This window comes from Aquarana catesbeiana, linkage group LG11, assembly GCF_042186555.1.
Source record: "Aquarana catesbeiana isolate 2022-GZ linkage group LG11, ASM4218655v1, whole genome shotgun sequence".
Taxonomy (NCBI): Eukaryota; Metazoa; Chordata; class Amphibia; order Anura; family Ranidae; genus Aquarana; species Aquarana catesbeiana.
In genome coordinates this window covers 155,212,217-155,234,833 of record NC_133334.1, presented here as the reverse complement: position 1 = coordinate 155,234,833, position 22,617 = coordinate 155,212,217, and positions in this window count along the sequence as shown.

The following is a 22,617-nucleotide window of genomic DNA, read 5'->3' as shown; positions in this document are numbered from 1 at the left end:
GAGGAATGAGTGTTAGTTGAATGTTATTGGATATAGATTGGGCAGATTTAATTTTGCTAGGAGCGACTTTCCCTTTTGTATTCTGAACCTTCCTACAGGCAAATTGTGGCACTGTAGGAATAGGTGTGTAACAATCTCTATGGAAGAAGGAGGCTTCAGCTCAGATGAAGCCATGGTAATCAAATTCTTGGATTCCTTGATTAAACCTGGTAAAGGACCTGTTTTTAGTTTTGTATATGTGCTATGATCAGAAAGTAGGCGATGTGATTCATCAAGATAGGTGGCTCAGTCTTGAATGACTATACCACCTCCTTTGTCTGCCATTTTGATAATTATTTGTTCTTTCCTACTTAAATTGTTTATAGCTGGATGTTCTTGAGGGTGAGATTGGCTTTATTATGTGTGGATTTGGAGTTTTTACATATATCCAGAAGTTCTGAATATACCACCTGATAAAATGATTCTATGTAGGGGCTAGGGATGGTCCCGATGTTCAAGTTGAATGTAAGTTCGACTCGAACATGGGGTGTTCACCTGTTTGCCTAATAGCGAACAATTTGGGGTGTTCACGGCAAATTCGAAAGCCGCGGAACACCCTTTAAAAGTCTATGGGAGAAATCAAAAGTGCTAATTTTAAAAGCTTATATGCATGGTATTGTCATAAAAAGTGTTTGGGGACCTGGGTCCTGCCCCAGGGGACATGTATCAATGCAACAAAAAGTTTTAAAAATTGACTTTTTTTCGGTGATTTTAATAATGCTTAAAGTGAAACAATAAAAGTGTAATATTCCTCTAAATTTTGTACCCCTGTGGGGGGTGTCTATAGTATGTCTGTAAAGTGGTGCATGTTTCCCGTGTTTAGAACAGTCTGACAGCAAAATGACTTTTCTAAAGGAAAAAAAGTAATTTAAAACTACTCGGGCTATAATGAATTGTCGGTCCGGCAATACACATAAAAGTTCATTAATAAAAACGGCATGGGATTCCCCCACAGGGGAACCCCGAACTGAAATTTAAAAAAAAATGCGTGGGGGTCCCCCCAAATTCCATACCAGGCCCTTCAGGTCTGGTATGGATTTTAAGGGGAACCCCGAGCCAAAATGTAAAAAAAAAAATGGCGTGGGGTCCCCCTCAAAATCCATACCAGACCCTTTAGGGTCCAAAAATCCTCTTGTCTGAGCACGCAACCTGGCAGCCCGCAGGAAAAGAGGCAGGGACGAGAGAGCGGCCCCCCTCCTGAACCATATCAGACCACATGCCCTCAACATTGGGAGGGTGCTTTGGGGTAGCGGCCCCCCCAAAGCACCTTGTCCCCATGTTGAGGGGGAGAAAGGCCTCATCCCCACAACCCTTGCCCAGTGGGTGTCGGGGTCTGCGGGCGGGGGGCTTATCAGAATCTGGAAGCCCCCTTTCACAAGGGGACCCCCAGATCCTGACCTCCCCTGTGTGAAATGGTAACGGGTACAAATTTACCCCTACCATTTCACAAAAAAAAAGACACTACACGCCTTGGGACAAGTCCTTTATTAAAAAAATGAAAAAATAAAACTGTCCCACAGAGTCTTCTTCTTCTCGCGCTCCGAAAAAGAAAAAAAAAAGCCGCAAGCCGCCTACGATCTGCCTCTTCCAGATTCTGATAAGCCCCCCGCCCACAGACCCCCACAACCACCGGGCAAGGGTTGTGGGGATGAGGCCCTTCTCCCCATCAACATGGGGACAATGTGTTTTAGGGGGGCTGCTACCCCAAAGCACCCTCCCAATGTTGAGGGCATGTGGCCTGGTATGGTTCAGGAGGGGGGGGGCGATGCTCTCTCGTCCCCTCTCTTTTCCTGCGGGTTGCCAGGTTGCATGCTCGGATAAGGGTCTGGTATGGATTTTTGGGGGGGGACCCCACACCTTTTTTTTTAATTTTGGCGCGGGGTTCCCCTTAAAATCCATACCAGACCCGAAGGGTCTGATATGGATTTTGAGGGGGACCCCCATACCATTTTTTTAAAATTTTGGCACGGGTTCCCCTTAATATCCATACCAGACCTAAAGGGCCAGTGAGAAAAATCTTGACAAACTGAGAAAAACTTTGTCAAATACTCCCCCTTGCTGTGAGTGACAGCCTAATGCCCCGTACACACGGTCGGACTTTGTTCGGACATTCCGACAACAAAATCCTAGGATTTTTTCCGACGGATGTTGGCTCAAACACGGTCGCACAAAGTTGTCGGAATTTCCGATCGACAACCACGTACGACGTACACCACGTACGACGAGACTAGAAAAGGCCGGTTCAGAACCAAGCGCGGCACCCTTTGGGCTCCTTTTGCTAATCTCGTGTTAGTAAAAGTTTGGTGAGAGACGATTCGCGCTTTTTCAGACTCGTGGCTTTCAGATCGTTTTCTGCCGTTCAGTTTGTGCTTGTGGGTTTGTATCTGCTCTTCAGTGCGTGCAAGCAAGTTCCGTGTGACTTTAAGTAGTCATTGTATTCTTGTTCATTCGTTACTGGTTTTCAGGTCGCTCTTCACAGGCCTTGCTGTTCTTCAGTGCGTTCTGTTACTTCGTTCTGAGCAGCCGACCGTTTTCTAGCCATGTTTCATATGCGTACTCCTCGTAGAGTTCGTGCTGTGCGGGGGCTTGGTGTTGGGGTCCTGACCTTGACACAAGTCCAGTCCATGAACAGGGTGGGGAGGAGTTCATGGACCAAGAATTGGTTGCTTCAGCGTGACCAGTTCTGTCATATGCCTTTGCTCCGTGAGATCCGTGAGAATAATCCTGATGATTTCAGGAACTTTCTCCGGATGACGGACCCCGTGTTTCACCGTTTGTTGGCTTCGCTGACCCCCTATATCAGCAGGCAGGATACCTGCATGAGGCAAGCCATCACTGCGGAGCAGAGGTTGGTCGCTACCTTGCGGTATTTGGCCACAGGGAGAAGCCTGCAGGACCTCAAGTTCTCGACAGGCATCTCCCCCCAGGCTCTGGGGATCATTATCCCAGAGACCTGTTCTGCCATCATCCAGGTCCTGCAGAAGGAGTATATGAAGGTGAGATTTTTTTCCTTTTATATCACATTTTATTGTATTTAATGTTTGCTAATATCTTGTATTTCTTTCCTCATTCCCTAATTACCATGATTGTAATATGCAGTGAATGTCCCCTTTGTTCTCATGCATGCTGAATTTTTATGTAATTATTATTTTATGTCCTTCATACATATTTGCCCTTCAATAACCTCTGCAGCATGGTGTCTCCTGCCCTATATTCACCTCATGTAGTCACTTAACAATGTATTTTATCTGCTCCATAGTAGTGCTTTACCCCAAACACCCCCTAAAATGTTTGGAAATTTTATTTTTGATTTAAATTCAGGCAGAGTGCCAGAGGCTTTTTTTTTGTGGTGTCCCCAAATTTTTTGTAACCCTCCCTCCCCCCAACTGCTAAGTCAGCTGATCCCAATTCTCTATCTATCCTCAATCATCTATCTGCTGACTTTGCCAAACCCATACACATTATACCCATCTCTTTACTGGTCAGATTTATGGATGAATTCCCCAAAGCATGTAGTGCAAGGGCCTGCCTGTATACTTTCCAATGGTACTGTTTAAAGTTTTTGTATCCTATTATTATCTTGACAGGTAATAGCAGAATGTTCAAATGTGCTCAAATGTGTACAGTGTGTATTTATATCTTTGTATTATGACACTTCTTACCTGTCCAGTGGGCTGCCAATAGTGTAACTAAGGAGGGGCTGTTCCAAGTAATACCCTGTATTTAGGCATTCATCTCTAAATGAAGTGAAGAGGGTTACCTGTCCAAGAGTTCCCCCCCTATAATGTTAGAAATGGCCCATGAGGGGGGGGGGGGAATATGATAGGTGTACCTTATACTTTGTTGTTGTTAAATTCCCCTTAATAAATGCTATCTGGAGGTTGCCCCATAATGTTTGTGTATAATCTGCTTGCCATGTTTCTGTGAAAAAATAGTAATGTTTATTGTTTTTTCTTCAACAGTTTCCTTCCACGCCACAGGAATGGCAGACTGTGGCCTCCCACTTTGCCCAGCGGTGGGACTTTCCTAACTGCGGAGGGGCAATTGATGGGAAACACGTCCACATCGTCCCACCACCCAACTCGGGGTCGTACTATTATAATTACAAGGGGTTTAATAGTATAGTGATGTTGGCGGTGGTGTCAGCTAATTACGAGTTCTTGTATGTGGACGTGGGGAAGAATGGCCGGATGTCCGATGGTGGAGTGATCGCCCAGATGGAGTTCTACAGGCGTCTCCAGAATGGCAGCTTGGACTTGCCACCTCCAGAGGACAATGTTGAAGGTCTCCCATTTGTGTTCATTGCTGATGAAGCATTTGCGCTGGGGGACCACCTGATGCGGCCATTCCCGATGAGGACCCTCACCCCGGAACAGAGGGTTTTTAATTACCGGCTGGCCAGAGCCCGAAGAGTGGTGGAGAACACATTTGGAATCCTGGCCAGCCGGTTCCGATTATTTCTGACACCCATCCATATGGCGGAGTATAAACTGAACCATATAATATTTGCCTGCTGTGTTCCCATAATTTTTTACGAAAACATTCAGCCAACTATGCTGGCTCAGTTGGGCCTGAGGCCGGAATCCCAAATCCATCAACACTGACGGCGCTTGAAAGTGGCCGTCCTGGCTTGCCCTCCCTGAATGCCCGTGATGTCCGGTTACGATACCTGGAATTCTTTGCGGGTAGGGGGGCTATCAATATGCCAGACAATCTGTGACACCTTTTTCAAATAAAAAACAACCAAAAGAAATTCTTTGTGGACATTTACTGCTTGTGTTTGTTTTAGCTGACCTTGACAGAAATGTGTTGAGTGCAGAAAATGTCGTGATTGGGTAACCTTATAAAAAACAGTGTTGGCTGGTACTTCCTAAATGCAAAAACACATTTCACTACAAGTGCACTTGCAACTGCACTGAACCTGCACTTGTAGTGCAAAGTGTATTTGCCCTTAGGAAATAACCCCCATTTTTGCATAAAACAGCAATTACATCACCCCAAAAGTGTTGTAGTGTTGAGACAATAATCCACACATTCTTGAGTAAGGCACTTTTTTATACCTGCACAATCACATGTGCATTTACGAAAGGTTTTTAAAACAAACCAGCATGTTTGTTGTATAACAATGTTTGCAGTAGCATTATCAAAAATCGAAATATCCATTTCAGATAAAACAGGCCTGTGTAAAACCAACAAGAAAGCCAAAAAACTTGAACTTACAAAGTTCACATTAGGTAAAACCTGAAGGCTATATCAGACATGAGTATTTAGGAACTGTGTTTGATATAGCGTTCAGATGGGGGGAAATCACCCCTGGAAAAGCCAAATTTGGAAGATGCACACCAATTTACGAATGTCAACATGTGCTATCTGCCATCAGGGGGGATCAAGGGACATGTTTTGGGGGAGCAAGCTCTTCCTCAACGCTACTTTATAATTGAGGAAGGGGTTGCACCCCCAAAACGCGTCCATTGATCTCCCGTGATGGCAGATAGCACATGTTGGCACACTGTGTGCATCCTCCAAATTTGGCTTTTCTAAACATTGAAAACATTTTTGTAAGATTGGACCACGATAAAACAGGTGATTTTGTGGGGTTTAAATTCGCCCCAAAACATCAATGATGTTATTATTTTTTTTAATAACATCACTGATTTGTTGCTGGATGTTTTGCAATTGGAGATTACACCCCATGATCTCCCCGATCAGTATCTGGGCACTTTCAGATGTGAAACGTTCTCTCTCCCTCACATCGCGATCACCTAAAAAGAGATAAAGAACAAAAAAAAAGGTCTCAAAAATCTGCCACCATCCATCTCTTTTACCTGAGCCTGTGGTCGCAGACACTCACCTGTTGTGGTGCCAATCTCCACCACATCTTCTTCTTCCTCCTGCTCAGCTTCTTGTGTTGGTATTTCCCCTTCTTCCAGAGGTGGGGGGTCTCTGGTCTCCTCGGATGAGGGGTGTCCTCCGAGTCTTTTCTCCCCTATGTAAAACAAAAATGGTATAATTAGCACACAGATATTTGATGGCAGAACTAGAAATAGGAAACATTGCTTGGAAGTGGGGTACAATTATCTATTTTAGCAGAGTTCCAAGATGTATATTTTTTAGTGGCCTTTGTCAAGCTGCAATACTTTACCTGTTTAGTACAAGCTTCACAGATGTAGCCCCCCCATATAGTATACACTGGAGCACCTGTGTGCCCCCCCTAATAAAAATGGTGTTCTTGTGTCCCACACTAGTGCTCCAGTGTCCAGATGTGAAAACAGCTGCTCAGTGTCCTCTCCTTACACACAATCTAGTTTGCATTTCATTCTAGTAACAAACCCATCTACACAAACAAATATTTGGCATCCAAGTAGGCCCCAAAAAATGTGTGAAAATGCATATGGCCTAAACAATGGTGTTCTAGAGGCCAAAAGAAAAATGTTTGATACGAACGAATAATGGGCCCATGAACATTAAAGTTGCCCTTTTAAACGTTACAATTAATAAAAGCATATGGAGCAGAACGAACGTAATAAAGACAGAAAGAATAGGAACACAGCACAACTACTTACTTTTTTGCAACACTCTCCGGATCTTTCAGTACTGCTCTGGCTCTCTCAACTTCCTGAGCTGATCTTTAGATCTTCGTACCCCAAAATTCCTCTCAAGACTCCTGACCACTTTCGCCATGATCTTGGCCTTTTCGGATGTTGGGGTGGGGGTAAGGCCCATATTTTCCGTCATAGTCGGACTTCCTCATGATGTCGACCATCTCCAACATCTCCCCAAACGACATATTTGTGGCCTTAAAACGTCTCCTTCTGGATCGGGACGTGCCTGGATCCGGGCTTTCCTCCTCCTCGTTGCTAGAATTAGCATGCACCTGCTGTAACTCCGCAATTATGCTCTTCACCCACTGCGCCGAACGAAAAGGGGCGGGGAATAGACTAGAAAGAACGTCAGGGGCAGGCGGAGTTACACGCATGCGCAGTGTGTATAAAGCGTAACACGCGTGCGTATTACGTATGATCTGTGAGCGGAGGAAGGAGCATTGGACGCGCCGATCGTAAGAACGAAGGTAAGAGACAAACTTGTGCCTATACTGCTTCTAGGTTGAGGCCTATATTGTAACAAGATTAGGAGAGTTTTGTCTGACATTAGGCTTTGTCTTGTGTTGTGTCTTGCAGTGAACATGGATATCTTAATGAAAGACAATGACTTCATGTCAGTATTCGTAGAGATGGCTAAGTGAGCTGCCCTGTCTGTGGGAGATTACCCACCCCCATTTCAAGAACCAAGCAAAGAGGAAGGCAGCACTGGAGCAATTGTGTGAAATTGTGAAGCAGGTGATCCCCACGGCGGACATCACCTATTTAAAGATTTTCATTGGTGGCCTGAGGAGCACATATCTGAGGGAGCGCAAGAAAGTCCTGGATTCACAGAGATCCGGAGCAGCAGATGACATCTATGTCCCCAGGATGTTGTACTACGACAGGCTGCACTTTCTGGCAGGTCAGCCTGAACCCAGGCCATCCCTCTCAAGTCTTCCTTCCACGCTTCCTTCCCCCCTGGCTGAGGCTTCTGACGCCCAACCTGGGCCTTCCAGGCAATATGTGGAGGAGCCCAGCTTGAGCCAGGTATAGCATTACTCTAAATATTTCTGCTTGTCCAATCAATGATGTTACCCAGATGTTAGTTGGGAGTACTAATTTAGGATTGTGATTGATGATGCAAAAACTAAAACCATGTCCCTTTTTCATACACAGGGAAGTCTCAACCAGGAGGTGGCCGGGCCGAGCCGGCTGGCTGATATCAAGGTCCCTCCACCCCCCCTGAAAATAGAAAGTGGCAGTAGGAGGAGTACCCTAGAGGAGGCTGCTATAGGATTCTTTTGGAGGGCTACAGAGGTCCTGGGAGCACCCCACACCATGCAGGAGAACATTGCTGCCTTCATAGCCTATAAAATGCAGAGGATGGAGGAGGGCCAAAAAGCCATGTGTGAGGCCCTCATATCGGAGGCTCTGGAGAAAGGTATGAGGGGCCAAATTACACCTCACACACATCTTTGGGATGGTCCTCCTCCTCCTCCTGCAGGTCCTCCTCCTCCCTCTCCTCCAGGTCCCCCCAGTCCTCCTCCAGGTCCCCCCAGTCCTCCTCCTCCTCCAGGTCCTACTCCTCCTCCTGCCACATCTCCAACTGCACAGCCACAGCCCGGAAGGAAGCGTGGAAGGAAGACCAGACAGTGATTGCCCTGGATCCAGTCTGGTCGGCCAAAAGATGCAGCCTCTTGTGGTACCACAGCCTGGGGACACAGATGTCATCTGCTGCTATCCAGATCTCTGCGAATCCCGGACCAGACTGCCTTCCCTTACATATGGACTCCTCAGGCCACCAATTTTGATGTTGACGAATTGATGTCTGCCGTGAGGGTCCCAGGCTTCGCTAATTTCTGCTGTTGATCCAGTGTTGCCTTCCTCTTTGTTTGGTTCTGATCCCTTAATAAAGGATTTTTGTTTTGAATTATACTCTCCTATGTGTTTTACTTCAAAAAGGACAGTTGGTTTGTGAGGATTCAGGCACATTGCAAATATACAATGTGAAATGAACAAGGGTCACCAACAACAAACAATCTCCTTGAGATTAAATAATAAAAGATATCAATGGTGTTGGGGTAACCTGACACACAAAACACACACAAAAATATTCTGGAGTAAAAATAAAAATAACATTGAACAAAGATCAGCCTTGGAAAAAATCCAAACATTAAAGAAAAAAAAAGACTTAAAATCCAAAAAAAAAAAAAAATTAAAAAATATAAAACTGTCAGATGTGACACCTAATAACAATATATTGAGGGAATCCCACTAAAAAAACACAAATAAAACTTTGTGAGAAGTGTGTGTGAATATGAGCAGCAAAACTACTTAATTCTTGTCACATTATAAAGAAGAAGAGAGTGCGCTGTATTAAACCATTTTTAACATTGCAGCGTGACGAAAGTGCTGTATCCATTGCGAACGCTAAGTTTACCAGAACGAGCTGTCCCGTGTCGGCATTTCTTCTGAGCATGCGTGGCACTTTGTGCGTCGGAGCAGGCCACACACGGTCGGAATTGACGCGATCGGATTTTGTTGTCGGAAAATTTTATCTCCTGCTGTCCAACTTTGTGTGTCGAAAAATCCGATGGAAAATGTCCGATGGTGCCCACACACGGTCGGAATTTCCGACAACACGCTCCGATCGGACATTGTCCATCCGAAAATCCGACCGTGTGTACGGGGCATTAGACACAGGCATTATTTTTTAATTCCCTCCCCCACTCCTTTCTTCAGCAGCTCTGCAAGGATTGGCTGTTTCACACCTCAGCATGATTTGGCATGCTGGAGTCATGTGGTTACTTTCCTGTCTTTTCACTGGATGTTAGAGATCATAGCAGAAGTTCAGCAGAAGTTCAGTGTAAGAAATACAAAGGAGAAAATGCATATTGACAAGGAGTGTAGAGGTGGGCGGGGAGTCTACTGACATCACGACTCCACCCACGAGCTCCAGACAACAGACCCACCCACAGAATATGCTGTTCTTTGGGTCTCATAACAGACAGAGGGGAGACATTTGACAGGTAAAGATACATGCAGGAGGCATGAATATCCTTATAGATAACCCCTATGGCAGTAGTTTAGAAAGGATGACATTGGGTTTACATCCACTTTAAGCATTATTAAAATCACTGCTCCAGAAAAAAACGGCGGTTTTTAAAACTGTTTTTGCATTGATACATGTCCCCTGGGGCAGGACCCAGGTCCCCAAACACTTTTTAAGACAATACCATGCATATAAACCTTTAAAATGAGCACTTTTGATTTTTCATGTTCGTGTCCCATAGACTTTAACGGTGTTCACGTGTTCGAACAAATTTTTTGCCTGTGCGCATGTTCTGGTGCGAACCGAACGGGGGGGTTCGGCCCATCCCTAGTATCACCTAGTATCACCTGTTTAATAGGTGGAGAATGGGCTAGTTGTTGGAATTCAAGAATTTGCTCCTTATTATCACAATCCTCCCATAGTTCTACCAAATCGTTCAAGCCTCGTATTTCTATGCAGGTATCAAATATGGTGTCAGGCACTGGGATGGTGTCGACATTGGCAACCAAGGTATCTTTGTGGTTTTGGCCTGTAGACTAAAAAGTGTCTCTTGAGGGTAATATTTCAGATGAATTTGTTCAAATCTTTGAAAATGGTAAATGGATTAGGTAGAATAGTAGGGAGGGGAATTTAGACCTCGTTGTAATAACGATAGTTCATCATCAGTAAATGTAATGGAAGATAAACTGGGAGAGATCAAAGAGATGTAGGCTCTCAAAGTATCTAAAGGCATAGATTGTCTCTCCATGAGAGAATTGAGTGTAGATACTAAGTGTGGAGACAGAACCTCAAAAAACGCCTTGTAATAAGCTGGAGTGAGCCCATCAGAACCAGAAGCTTTCTTTGGTTTGGAATTAGCCAAGGCTGCCCTCAGATCTTCCACCATAATAGGTTCATTAACAGCACATCTGACTTTTTTCAGGCACTAGAAAGATGGTGGAAGAAGTGATCCAGGTGACCCAGACGCACACCACTTATGAAACACTTTTTGCTCTACTGGTAATTATAATGTAGCTGTTGCTTCTTGGAAGCCATAGAAAGAATGGTATGACAAGTCCTCATCAACCTAATGGTTAAGTCTATTGAGACCAATCTCCTAACTTGTTGGTACTTTTATTGATATTTGCTATGTGAACCTTGACTGTGTTTCCTTGTTTCCTGTCTGAAATAGGCCTGATCCTGCATGTCTAGTGTGGAATTCAGGTGAAATTGCATTATACTTTTATGTGTTTTGTTACACTTTCTAATCCTTTTGCATGTTTTGTTATAATCGCATTATAGGAGCTTTTGTTGTGACTTTGCAACTTTTACAAACCTTTAATAAAAGCGTATTGAAATGAAGTTGTGAATGTTAATCCGAACCCTATTGAAGTCAATGAGATCTGAAACTTTAAAATAAGTTCTGGTTATTTTCAAGGCTAATAGCAAGAGATTTTCCATCAAATAGCACAGAGGGTTGGGCACTTCTCTTGGAGACATGTATTAATGCAAAGCAGTTTTATTAATGTTTAAAGTAGAGAAATGAAAATTCCCAATTCCTTTAATAACCTGTTTGGGGGATGCTCAAAACTTGGCTGTGACATAGCGCATCTGTAAAGTCTATAAAATGTACTATACTAAAAGCAATATTTACATAACAAAAAGACTATTTAACCACTTGTCTACTGGGCACTTATACCCCCTTCCTGCCCAGGCCAATTTTCACCTTTCAGTGCTCTCACACTTTAAATGACAATTGCTCAGTCATACAACACTATACCCATATGAAATTCTTGTCCTTTTTTCACACAACTAGAGCTTTCTTTTTGGTGGTATTTAATCACCACTGGGTTTATTTTTGTGCTATAAATGAAAAAAGACAGAAACAACAAAACACATTTTTATTTCTATTATACAATTTTGCAAATTAGTAATTTTTCTTCATACATTTTGACCAAAAATTATACTGCTACATTGCTTTGGTAAAAAATAACCCAAATCAGTGTATATTATTTGGTCGATGTGATAGTTATAGAGGCTACAAGCTATGGTGCCAAATCATTGAAAATTGATCACACCTGATGTACTGTGGGCCTAATTTCTTGAGACACTTACAAGTAGGGATGAGCTTCGTGTTCGAGTCTAACCCATGTTTGACTCGAACATCGTCTGTTCGCCTGTTTGCCGAATTGCGAACGAAATGGGCCGTTCGCGCCAAATTTCGTGTGGCACATCACGGCCCATAATTCACTGCAGCATCGCAGTGCATTGCTGGCTGATGATTGGCCGAGCATTCACTATGACCCGCATGCTTGGCCAATCACAGTGCCGTCTGTAGAGAGAGCTGTAATTGCCCAAAGCCAGGGTGGCTTTGGCCAATTATGGCTCAGGGGGTTTAGTACACGCCCCACACTATATAAGGTCGCCTACACGGCGGCCCTGTGTGGTGTGTTCCGGCGTTGAGAGACAGAGACAGAGAGGCAGTGTCATTTGATTTAAGTTAGATAGATTAGGCAGGACAGTCAGTCAGTTAGCTGCACTTACAGTGTATTGTGTATATATGCATCCTAGGTGATATATATATATATATATATTTATATATATATATATATATATATATATATATATATATACACTGTATTCAGTTTAGCTAGATCCGTTCCTGTTATTATCTTCCTACTGACAGGCAGGCAGGTGTTGTTACAGTACAGCTACCTGAAGAAAATTGCTGGTGTTCTTCTGATCCTATTAGTACCACAGTCAGGCAGCTACACTATTTACAGTTAGTGTAGTGCGACCTTTGCACAGTGTTCAGCTAAAGCTACAAGTTAATGTAGTGCGTCCTCTGAACAGTGTTCAGCTAAAGCTACAAGTTAGTGTAGTGCGTCCCCCTCACAGTGTTCAGCTAAAGCTACAAGTTAGTGTAGTGCAACTTCTGCACAGTGTTCAGCTAAAGCTACAAATTAGTGTACTGTGTCCTCTGAACAGTGTTCAGCTAAAGCTACAAGTTAGTGTAGTGCACAGTGTTCAGCTAAAGCTACAAGTTAGTGCAGTGCGACCTCTGCACAGTGTTCAGCTAAAGATACAAGTTAGTGTAGTGCGTCCTCCTCACAGTGTTCAGCTAAAGCTACAAGTTAGTGTACTGTGACCTCTGCACAGTGTTCAGCTAAAGCTACAAGTCTGTGTAGTGCACAGTGTTCAGCTTAAGATACAAGTTAGTATAGCGCACAGTGTTCAGCTAAAGCTACAGGTTAGTGTAGTGCGTCCTCTGAACAGTGTTCAGCTAAAGCTTCAAGTTAGTGTAGTGCGACCTCTGCACAGTGTTCAGCTAAAGCTACAAGTTAGTGTAGTGCGTCCTCCTCACAGTGTTCAGCTAAAGATACAAGTTAGTGTAGTGCGACCTCTGCACAGTGTTCAGCTAAAGCTACAAGTTAGTGTAGTGCGTCCTCCTCACAGTGTTCAGCTAAAGCTACAAGTTAGTGTAGTGCACAGTGTTCAGCTAAAGCTACAAGTTAGCGTAGTGCGACCTCTGCACAGTGTTCAGCTAAAGCTACAAGTTAGTGTAGTGCACAGTGTTCAGCTTAAGCTACAAGTTAGTGTAGTGCGTCCTCCTCACAGTGTTCAGCTAAAGCTACAAGTTAGTGTAGTGCACAGTGTTCAGTAGGGATGAGCTTCGTGTTCGAGTCGAACCCATGTTCGATTCGAACATCGGCTGTTCGATCGTTCGCCGAATTGCGAACGTTATGGGCCGTTCGCGCTAAATTCGTGTGGCGCGTCACGGCCCATAATTCACTGCGGCATCGCAGTGCATTGCTGGCTGATGATTGGCCAAGCATGCACTATGACCCGCATGCTTGGCCAATCACAGCGCTGTCAGTAGAGAGAGCTGTAATTGGCCAAAGCCAGGGTGGCTTTGGCCAATTATGGCTCAGGGGATTTAGTACACACCCCACACTATATAAGGCCGCCTGCACGGCGGCCCTGTGTAGTGTGTGTTCCGGTGTGCTGAGAGATAGAGAGAGAGAGAGACAGTGTCATTTGATTTGAGTTAGATAGATTAGGCAGAACAGTCAGTCAGTTAGCTGCACTTACAGTGTATTGTGTATATATATGCATCCCAGGTGTTGCATATATATATATACACTGTATTCAGTTTAGCTAGATCCGTTCCTGTTATCTTCTATCTAGACTATTTACATTTAATGCAGTGCGTCCTGCTCACAGTGTTCAGCTAGATCCGTTCCTGTTATCTTCTAGACTATTTACATTTAGTGCAGTGCGTCCTGCTCACAGTGTTCAGCTAGATCCGTTCCTGCAATTTACATTTAGTGCAGTGCGTCCTGCTCACAGTGTTCAGCTAGATCCGTTCCTGCTATTTACATTTAGTGCAGTGCGTCCTGCTCACAGTGTTCAGCTAGATCCGTTCCTGCTATTTACATTTAGTGCAGTGCGTCCTGCTCACAGTGTTCAGCTAGATCCGTTCCTGCTATTTACATTTAGTGCAGTGCGTCCTGCTCACAGTGTTCAGCTAGATCCGTTCCTGCTATTTACATTTAGTGCAGTGCGTCCTGCTCACAGTGTTCAGCTAGATCCGTTCCTGCTATTTACATTTAGTGCAGTGCGTCCTGCTCACAGTGTTCAGCTAGATCCGTTCCTGCTATTTACATTTAGTGCAGTGCGTCCTGCTCACAGTGTTCAGCTAGATCCGTTCCTGTTATCTTCTAGACTATTTACATTTAGTGCAGTGCGTCCTGCTCACAGTGTTCAGCTAGATCCGTTCCTGCTATTTACATTTAGTGCAGTGCGTCCTGCTCACAGTGTTCAGCTAGATCCGTTCCTGTTATCTTCTAGACTATTTACATTTAGTGCAGTGCGTCCTGCTCACAGTGTTCAGCTAGATCCGTTCCTGTTATCTTCTAGACTATTTACATTTAGTGCAGTGCGTCCTGCTCACAGTGTTCAGCTAGATCCGTTCCTGCTATTTACATTTAGTGCAGTGCGTCCTGCTCACAGTGTTCAGCTAGATCCGTTCCTGTTAAATTCCTACTGACCGGCAGGCTTGTCTGGTTACAGTATATAAAGCTACCTGAAGAAAATTACAGGTGTTCTATTTGATCCTATTAGTACCACGGTCAGGCAGCTAGACTATTTACATTTAGTACAGTGCGTCCTGCTCACAGTGTTCAGCTAGATCCGTTCCTGTTATCTTCCTACTGACAGGCAGGCTTGTCTGGTTACAGTATATAAAGCTACCTGAAGAAAATTACAGGTGTTCTATTTGATCCTATTAGTACCACGGTCAGGCAGCTAGACTATTTACATTTAGTACAGTGCGTCCTGCTCACAGTGTACAGCTAGATCCGTTCCTGTTATCTTCCTACTGACAGGCAGGCTTGTCTGGTTACAGTATATAAAGCTACCTGAAGAAAATTACAGGTGTTCTATTTGATCCTATTAGTACCACGGTCAGGCAGCTAGACTATTTACATTTAGTACAGTGCGTCCTGCTCACAGTGTTCAGCTAGATCCGTTCCTGTTATCTTCCTACTGACAGGCAGGCTTGTCTGGTTACAGTATATAAAGCTACTTGAAGAAAATTACAGGTGTTCTATCCCAGCTTAGTGCAGCTACAGGCCATTAGTATGTCTGGAAGGCCAAGAAGGAGAGGCAGACAGTCACAAGCCAATAAGAGAGGGCAAGCAGGCTCTGTGTCTAGTGCTGGTCGTGGAGACGGTGCATCCTCATCAGCACGTGGCCATGGGACACGCTTGGCCTTTTTTTCGGCAGCTGGCCATGTTGAGCCGCAACATGCGGAAGACTTGGTCGAGTGGATGACCAAGCTGTCCTCATCCTCCTCATCCTCTCTCACCCATGCCCAGGGTGCTTTGTCTGGCAAAGCAGCGGCCTCTTCCCTCAGCTCAATGTCATCAGTGACTCCTTCCCTAGCTCCACCATGTCCTCATGAGGATTCCCTCGAACTGTTTGACCACAGTGTTGGGTACATGCTCCAGGAGGATGCCCAGCGTTTGGAAGGCTCTGATGACGATACTGAGCTCAATGAAGGCAGTAACATGAGCGCGGACAGAGGGGGTGCCCAAGAAGGACAGCAATCTGGCAGTCATGCTCCCCCTGCTGCAGCATACTGCCAGGTTTGCTCCAGTGATGAGGAGGGAGGGGATGATGAGGTCACTGACTCAACGTGGGTGCCTGATAGGAGAGAGGAGGAGGAGGAGGAGGAGGAGGAGGAGGAGGAGGCGGCAGCACATCACCAACGAGGCAGGATGCCCTCCAGGGGCCAGCCTAAGGGCAGCACATTGACTGCATCACACCCCAAAGCTCCACATGTGCAGGGCGCTGCAGTCTCTGCGCGTTATTCAAAAAGTTCTTTGGTGTGGGCCTTTTTTGAGACGAGTGCATCAGATCGCACCGCTGCTATTTGCAACATATGTCTCAAGCGTATCTCGCGTGGCCAAAATATCTCCCGCTTGGGTACCACATGCTTGACCAGACATATGTTGACCTGCCATGCAGTTCGTTGGCAAGCGTATCTAAAAGACCCACACCAAAGAACAAAGAGGATCTCTCCTTGCTCCTCATCAGCTGAGATTTCCAACCCCACTAGACCTTCAGTCCTCTCTGAGACCTGCAGTGAGAGGAATGAAGGTGTAGAATTAGGTGTGTCACAGCCAAGTACTTGTGGGCAATCTGCTTTTGGTACACCGACGTCAGATTGTACCAGGCAAATTTCCCTGCCCCAGCTGCTGCACCGCCGAAAGAAGTTTGCTCCCAGCCATCCACATGCCCAGCGGTTGAATGCTAGCTTGGCAAAATTGCTAGCACTTCAACTGCTGCCTTTTCAGTTGGTAGACTCTGCCCCCTTCCGTGAGTTTGTGGAATGTGCGGTTCCTCAGTGGCAGGTACCCAAACGCCACTTTTTCTCACGGAAGGCGATTCCGGCTCTCTACCGGCATGTGGAAGGCAATGTCCATGCCTCGCTGGACAGGGCGGTCAGCGGTAAGGTGCATATTACCGCTGACTCATGGTCCAGCAGGCATGGACAGGGACGTTACCTAAGTTTCACGGCGCATTGGGTGACTCTGCTGGCAGCTGGGAAGGATGCAGGACAAGGTGCAGTAGTGTTGGAGGTTGTTCCGCCACCACGCCTCCAAAATGCTGATTGTGACACACCTCTCTCCTCCACCCCCTCCTCTTCTTCTTCCTCCATGGCCTCTTCCTCGGAACCAGCGGTGCTCCGTAGGCGTTCAAGGGGCTACGCAAGTACGCAGGCCAAAAGATGCCATGCGGTGCTTGAGCTGGTGTGCTTGGGGGACAGGAGCCACACTGGGGCAGAGGTTCTGTCAGCTCTGCAGGGGCAGGTTCAGAGGTGGTTGACGCCACGCCAACTTAAGGCAGGAATGGTGGTTTGCGACAATGGCACCAACCTCCTCTCTGCCCTCCGACAGGGACAAATGACCCATGTGCCCTGTTTGGCTCACGTCCTTAACTTGGTGGTGCAGCGGTTCTTGGGCAGGTACCCGGGCTTACAGGATGTCCTGAGGCAGGCCAGGAAAGTCTGTGTGCATTTCCGCCGGTCATATAATGCCAGTGCTCGGCTGACGGACCTCCAAAAGGAGTTTAACCTGCCCAAGAACCGCCTAATCTGTGACATGCCCACCAGGTGGAACTCAACGTTGGCCATGCTGCAGCGGCTGCACACGCAGCAGAGGGCCATCAATGAGTACCTGTGCGACTATGGCACCAGGACAGGGTCAGGGGAGCTTGGTTTTTTTTCCCCACGCCAGTGGGCCATGATCAGGGATGCATGCACTGTCCTGTCACCATTCGAGGAGGCCACGAGGATGGTGAGCAGTGACAGTGCATGCATCAGTGACACTGTCCCCCTTGTCCACCTGTTGGAGCACACGCTGCGTGGAATAATGGACAGGGCACTTGAGGCAGAACAGAGGCAGGAAGAGGAGGACTTCCTTAGCTCTCAAGGCCCCCTTTATCCAGACAGTGTTCCTGCGTGCCCGCCGATCACACAGGAAGAGGACGAGGAGGAAGAGGAGGAGGAGGAAGATTGTGTCAGTATGGAGGTGGAGCCTGGCACTCAGCATCAGCAGCAGTCTTTAAGGGATCAGTCCCAAGAAACACATGGACTTGTACGTGGCTGGGAGGAGGTGGCTGCGGACCATGTCATTCTTAGTGACCCAGAGGACTCCGGACCGAATGCCTCAGCAAACCTACGCTGCATGGCCTCCCTGATCCTGCAAAGCCTGCGTAAGGATCCTCGTATTCGTGGTATCAAGGAGAAGGACCAATACTGGCTGGCAACCCTCCTTGATCCACGTTACAAGGGTAAGGTTGCGGACCTTATCTTGCCATCGCAGAGGGAGCAGAGGATGAAACATCTTCGGGAGGCCTTGCAGAAAGGTCTGTGCAACGCGTTCCCAGAGACTGGGAGGTTACAAACTCCTGTTTCTGGACAACGTGTTGCTGAGGCTTCGGTCAGTCAAAGAAGGAGCGGTGGAGAAGGTGGCCGTCTGACCGATGCGTTCAGACAATTTTTTGGTCCGCAGCCCCAAGGTATGATCGGTTCCAGCAACCATCGCCAGCGTCTGTTTTACATGGTGCAGGAATACCTAGGGGCAAGATCAGACTTGGACACCTTTCCCACCGAAAATCCTCTGGGTTACTGGGTCTTGAGGATGGATCACTGGCCAGAGCTTGCACAGTATGCAATTGAGCTACTGGCCTGTCCTGCATCCAGCGTTCTTTCGGAACGCACATTCAGTGCTGCTGGAGGCGTGGTAACCGATCACAGGGTGCGTCTGTCCACCGACTCGGTCGATCGGCTGACCTTCATAAAAATGAATGAGTCTTGGATCACCACCAGCTACCAAGCACCTGATGCTGATGTAACCGAATAATTTTTTTTGAAATCTCAGATCCCTTCAAAGACTGCCTATGCTGATGCTGAGTGACTATCCCTGAGTAATTATCCTCTTCCTCCTCAATCATCACGCTGATAGCTTGTAAGAACATTTTTGGTTCTGGGCGCCACCACCAGTGCCTAAGGCACAATTTTTCAGCCCCTGTTTAACAGGGGCGTGTAATTACAATTTTTGATGTAATACTTTGCAGCAGGGCTCGTTCCTGCATTCCAACTAGAGTGTCTGTGAGGGGTTGCAGTGTTGTGGCACCAGCACCAGTGCCTAGGGCCCAATTTTTCTGCCCCTGTCTAACAGGGGCGTGTAATTACAATTTTTGATGCAATACTTTGCAGCAGGGCTCGTTCCTGCGTTCCAACTAGAGTGTCTGTGAGGGGTTGCAGTGTTGTGGCACCAGCACCAGTGCCTAAGGCCCAATTTTTCTGCCCCTGTCTAACAGGGGTGTGTAATTACAATTTTTGAAGCAATAATTTGCAGCAGGGCTCGTTCCTGCGTTCCAACTAGAGTGTCTGTGAGGGGTTGCAGTGTTGTGGCACCAGCACCAGTGCCTAAGGCCTAATTTTTCAGCTCCTGTTCAACAGGGGCATGTAATTACAATTCTTGATCTAATATTTCACAGCAGGGCCCTGTGAGGGCTTACAGTGTTGTGGCCACAGCAACACCTAAGGCCCAAATTTCTGCTGAGTATATAGGGCAGGACCCTACTTTCAAACATCTAACTTACAAACGACTCCTACTTGCAAACGGAAGGAGACAACAGGAAGTGAGATGAAATCTACCCCTAGGAAGGGAAATTCTCTCCTGTAAGAGTTAATATGGGAAAACAAGTTCTCCTTTCCACTGATGCTTTCCAATCCTTGTTCCACAAAAAAACCCAAATTTTCAAAAAACATTTTTCATTGGGACAAAAAAGTGAGGTGAAATCTTCTGAAGAGGAGGAAAGACAGCAAAACAAATGTCACAGGGGTGATAACCCTTCCCTATGTTTTCCAAAAAGCTTAGAAAAGATTTTTTGGCTGGAGCTAAACACGTTAAAAATGTTCAAAATTACAAACAGATTCTACTTAACAACAAACCTACAGTCCCTGTCTTGTTTGCACCGCCTGTATACTGCTGTTCAGAGTATATAGGGCCTGGTGGCCCCACACCTTTCCTTATTTTAATTTGGGTGCGGGGTTCCCCTTAATATCCATACAAGACCCAAAGGGACTGGTAATGGACTGGGGGGTACCCATGCCGTTTGTCTCACTGATTTTCATCCATATTGCCATGACCCGACATGACATTAAACCCGCAAGCAGTTTTAAATGAGATTTTTTCCTTTAAAAATGACATTTGGTGCAGGGACTGTTCTAAACATGGGAAACACGCGTCACTTTACAGGCATACTATAGACACCCCCCAGGTACGATATTTAAAGGAATATTTCACTTTTTTTTTTTTACTTTAAGCATCATTAAAATCACTGCTCCCGAAAAAACGGCCGTTTTTAAAACTTTTTTTTGCATTGATACATGTCCCCTGGGGTAGGACCCGGGTCCCCAAACCCTTTTTAGGACAATACCATGCAAATTAGCCTTTAAAATGAGCACTTTTGATTTCGAACGTTCGAGTCCCATAGACGTCAATGGGGTTCTAACGTTCGTGCGAACTTTCGGTCCGTTCGCGGGTTCTGGTGCGAACCGAACCGGGGGGTGTTCGGCTCATCCCTAGTGTTCAGCTAAAGCTACAAGTTAATGTAGTGCGACCTATGCACAGTGTTCAGCTAAAGCTACAAGTTAGTGTAGTGCGTCCTCCTCAAAGTGTTTAGCTAAAGCTGCAAGTTAGTGTATTGCAACCTCTGCACAGTGTTAGGCTAAAGCTACAATTAGTGTAGTGCGTCCTCCTCACAGTGTTCAGCTAAAGCTACAAGTTAGTGTAGTGCACAATGTTCAGCTAAAGCTACAAGTTAGTGTAGTGCGACCTCTGCACACTGTTCAGCTAAAGCTACAAGTTAGTGTAGTGCATCCTCTGAAAAGTGTTCAGCTAAAGCTACAAGTTAGTGTAGTGCACAGTGTTCAGCTAAAGCTACAAGTTAGTGTAGTGCGACCTCTGCACAGTGTTCAGCTAAAGCTACAAGTTAGTGTAGTGCAACTTCTGCACAGTGTTCAGCTAAAGCTACAAGTTAGTGTACTGTATTCTCTGAACAGTGTTCAGCTAAAGCTACAAGTTAGTGTAGTGCACAGTGTTCAGCTAAAGCTACAAGTTAGTGTAGTGCGACCTCTGCACAGTGTTCAGCTAAAGCTACAAGTTAGTGTAGTGCGTCCTCCTCACAGTGTTCAGCTAAAGATACAAGATAGTGTAGTGCGACCTCTGCACAGTGTTCAGCTAAAGCTACAAGTTAGTGTAGTGCATCCTCCTCACAGTGTTCAGCTAAAGCTACAAGTTAGTGTAGTGCACAGTGTTCAGCTAAAGCTACAAGTTAGTGTAGTGCACAGTGTTCAGCTTAAGCTACAAGTTAGTGTAGTGCGACCTCTGCACAGTGTTCAGCTAAAGCTACAAGTTAGTGTAGTGCGTCCTCTGAATAGTGTTCAGCTAAAGCTACAAGTTAGTGTAGTGTGTCCTCCTCACAGTGTTCAGCTAAAGCTACAAGTTAGTGTAGTGTGGCCTCTGCACAGTGTTCAGCTAAAGCTACAAGTTAGTGTAGTGCGTCCTCTGAACAGTGTTCAGCTAAAGCTACAAGTTAGTGTAGTGCACAGTGTTCAGCTAAAGCTGCAAGTTAGTGTAGTGCGACCTCTGCACAGTGTTCAGCTAAAGCTACAAGTTAGTGTAGTGCACAGTGTTCAGCTAAAGCTACAAGTTAGTGTAGTGCGTCCTCCTCACAGTGACCAGCTAAAGCTACAAGGTAATGTAGTGCGACCTCTGCACAGTGTTCAGCTAAAGCTACAAGTTAGTGTAGTGCGTCCTCTGAACAGTGTTCAGCTAAAGCTACAAGTTAGTGTAGTGCACAGTGTTCAGCTAAAGCTACAAGTTAGTGTAGTGCGACCTCTGCACAGTGTTCAGCTAAAGCTACAAGTTAGTGTAGTGCACAGTGTTCAGCTAAGGCTACAGGTTAGTGTAGTGCATCCTCTGAACAGTGTTCAGCTAAAGCTACAAGTTAGTGTAGTGCACAGTGTTCAGCTAAAGCTACAAGTTAGTGTAGTGTGACCTCTGCACAGTGTTCAGCTAAAGCTACAAGTTAGTGTAGTGCGTCCTCTGAACAGTGTTCAGCTAAAGCTACAAGTTAGTGTAGAGCGACCTCTGTACAGTATTCAGCTAAAGCTACAAGTTAGTGTAGTGTGCCTTTTGCACAGTGTTCAGCTAAAGCTACAAGTTAGTGTAGTGCTACCTCTGCACAGTGTTCAGCTAAAGCTACCTGTAGAAGGTTGGTGGTGTTTTCCTGATCCTATCACTAACGCAGGCAGCTACATTATTTACACATTAGTGTAGTGCGACCTCTGCACAGTGTTCAGCTAAAGCTACCAGTAGAAGATTGGTGGTGTTCTCATACTACAGGCAGGCAGCTGAATTTGCTAGCTGCAGTATCAATATATATATATATATATATATATATATATATATATATATATATCCCAAGCCAATAAAAGAGGGCAAGCAGGCTCTGGGTCTAGAGGCAACAGTGCTGATCATGGACACGGTGCATCCTCATCAACACGTGGTCGTGGGACACGCTTGGCCTTTTTTTCGGCAGCTGGCCGCGTTGAGCCACAACATGCAGAAGACTTGGTCGAGTGGATGACCAAGCCGTCCTCATCCTCCTCATCCTCTCTCACCCATGCTCAGGGTACTTTGGCAAAGCAGCTGCCAACGCGGCCTCTTCCCTCGGCTTAATGGCATTAGTGACTCCTTCCCTAGCCCTACCATGTCCTCCTGAGGAGTCCCTTGAACTGTTTGACCACAGTGTTGGGTACATGCTCCAGGAGGATGCCCAGCGTTTAGAAGGCTCTGATGGTGATACTGAGCTGGATGAAGGCAG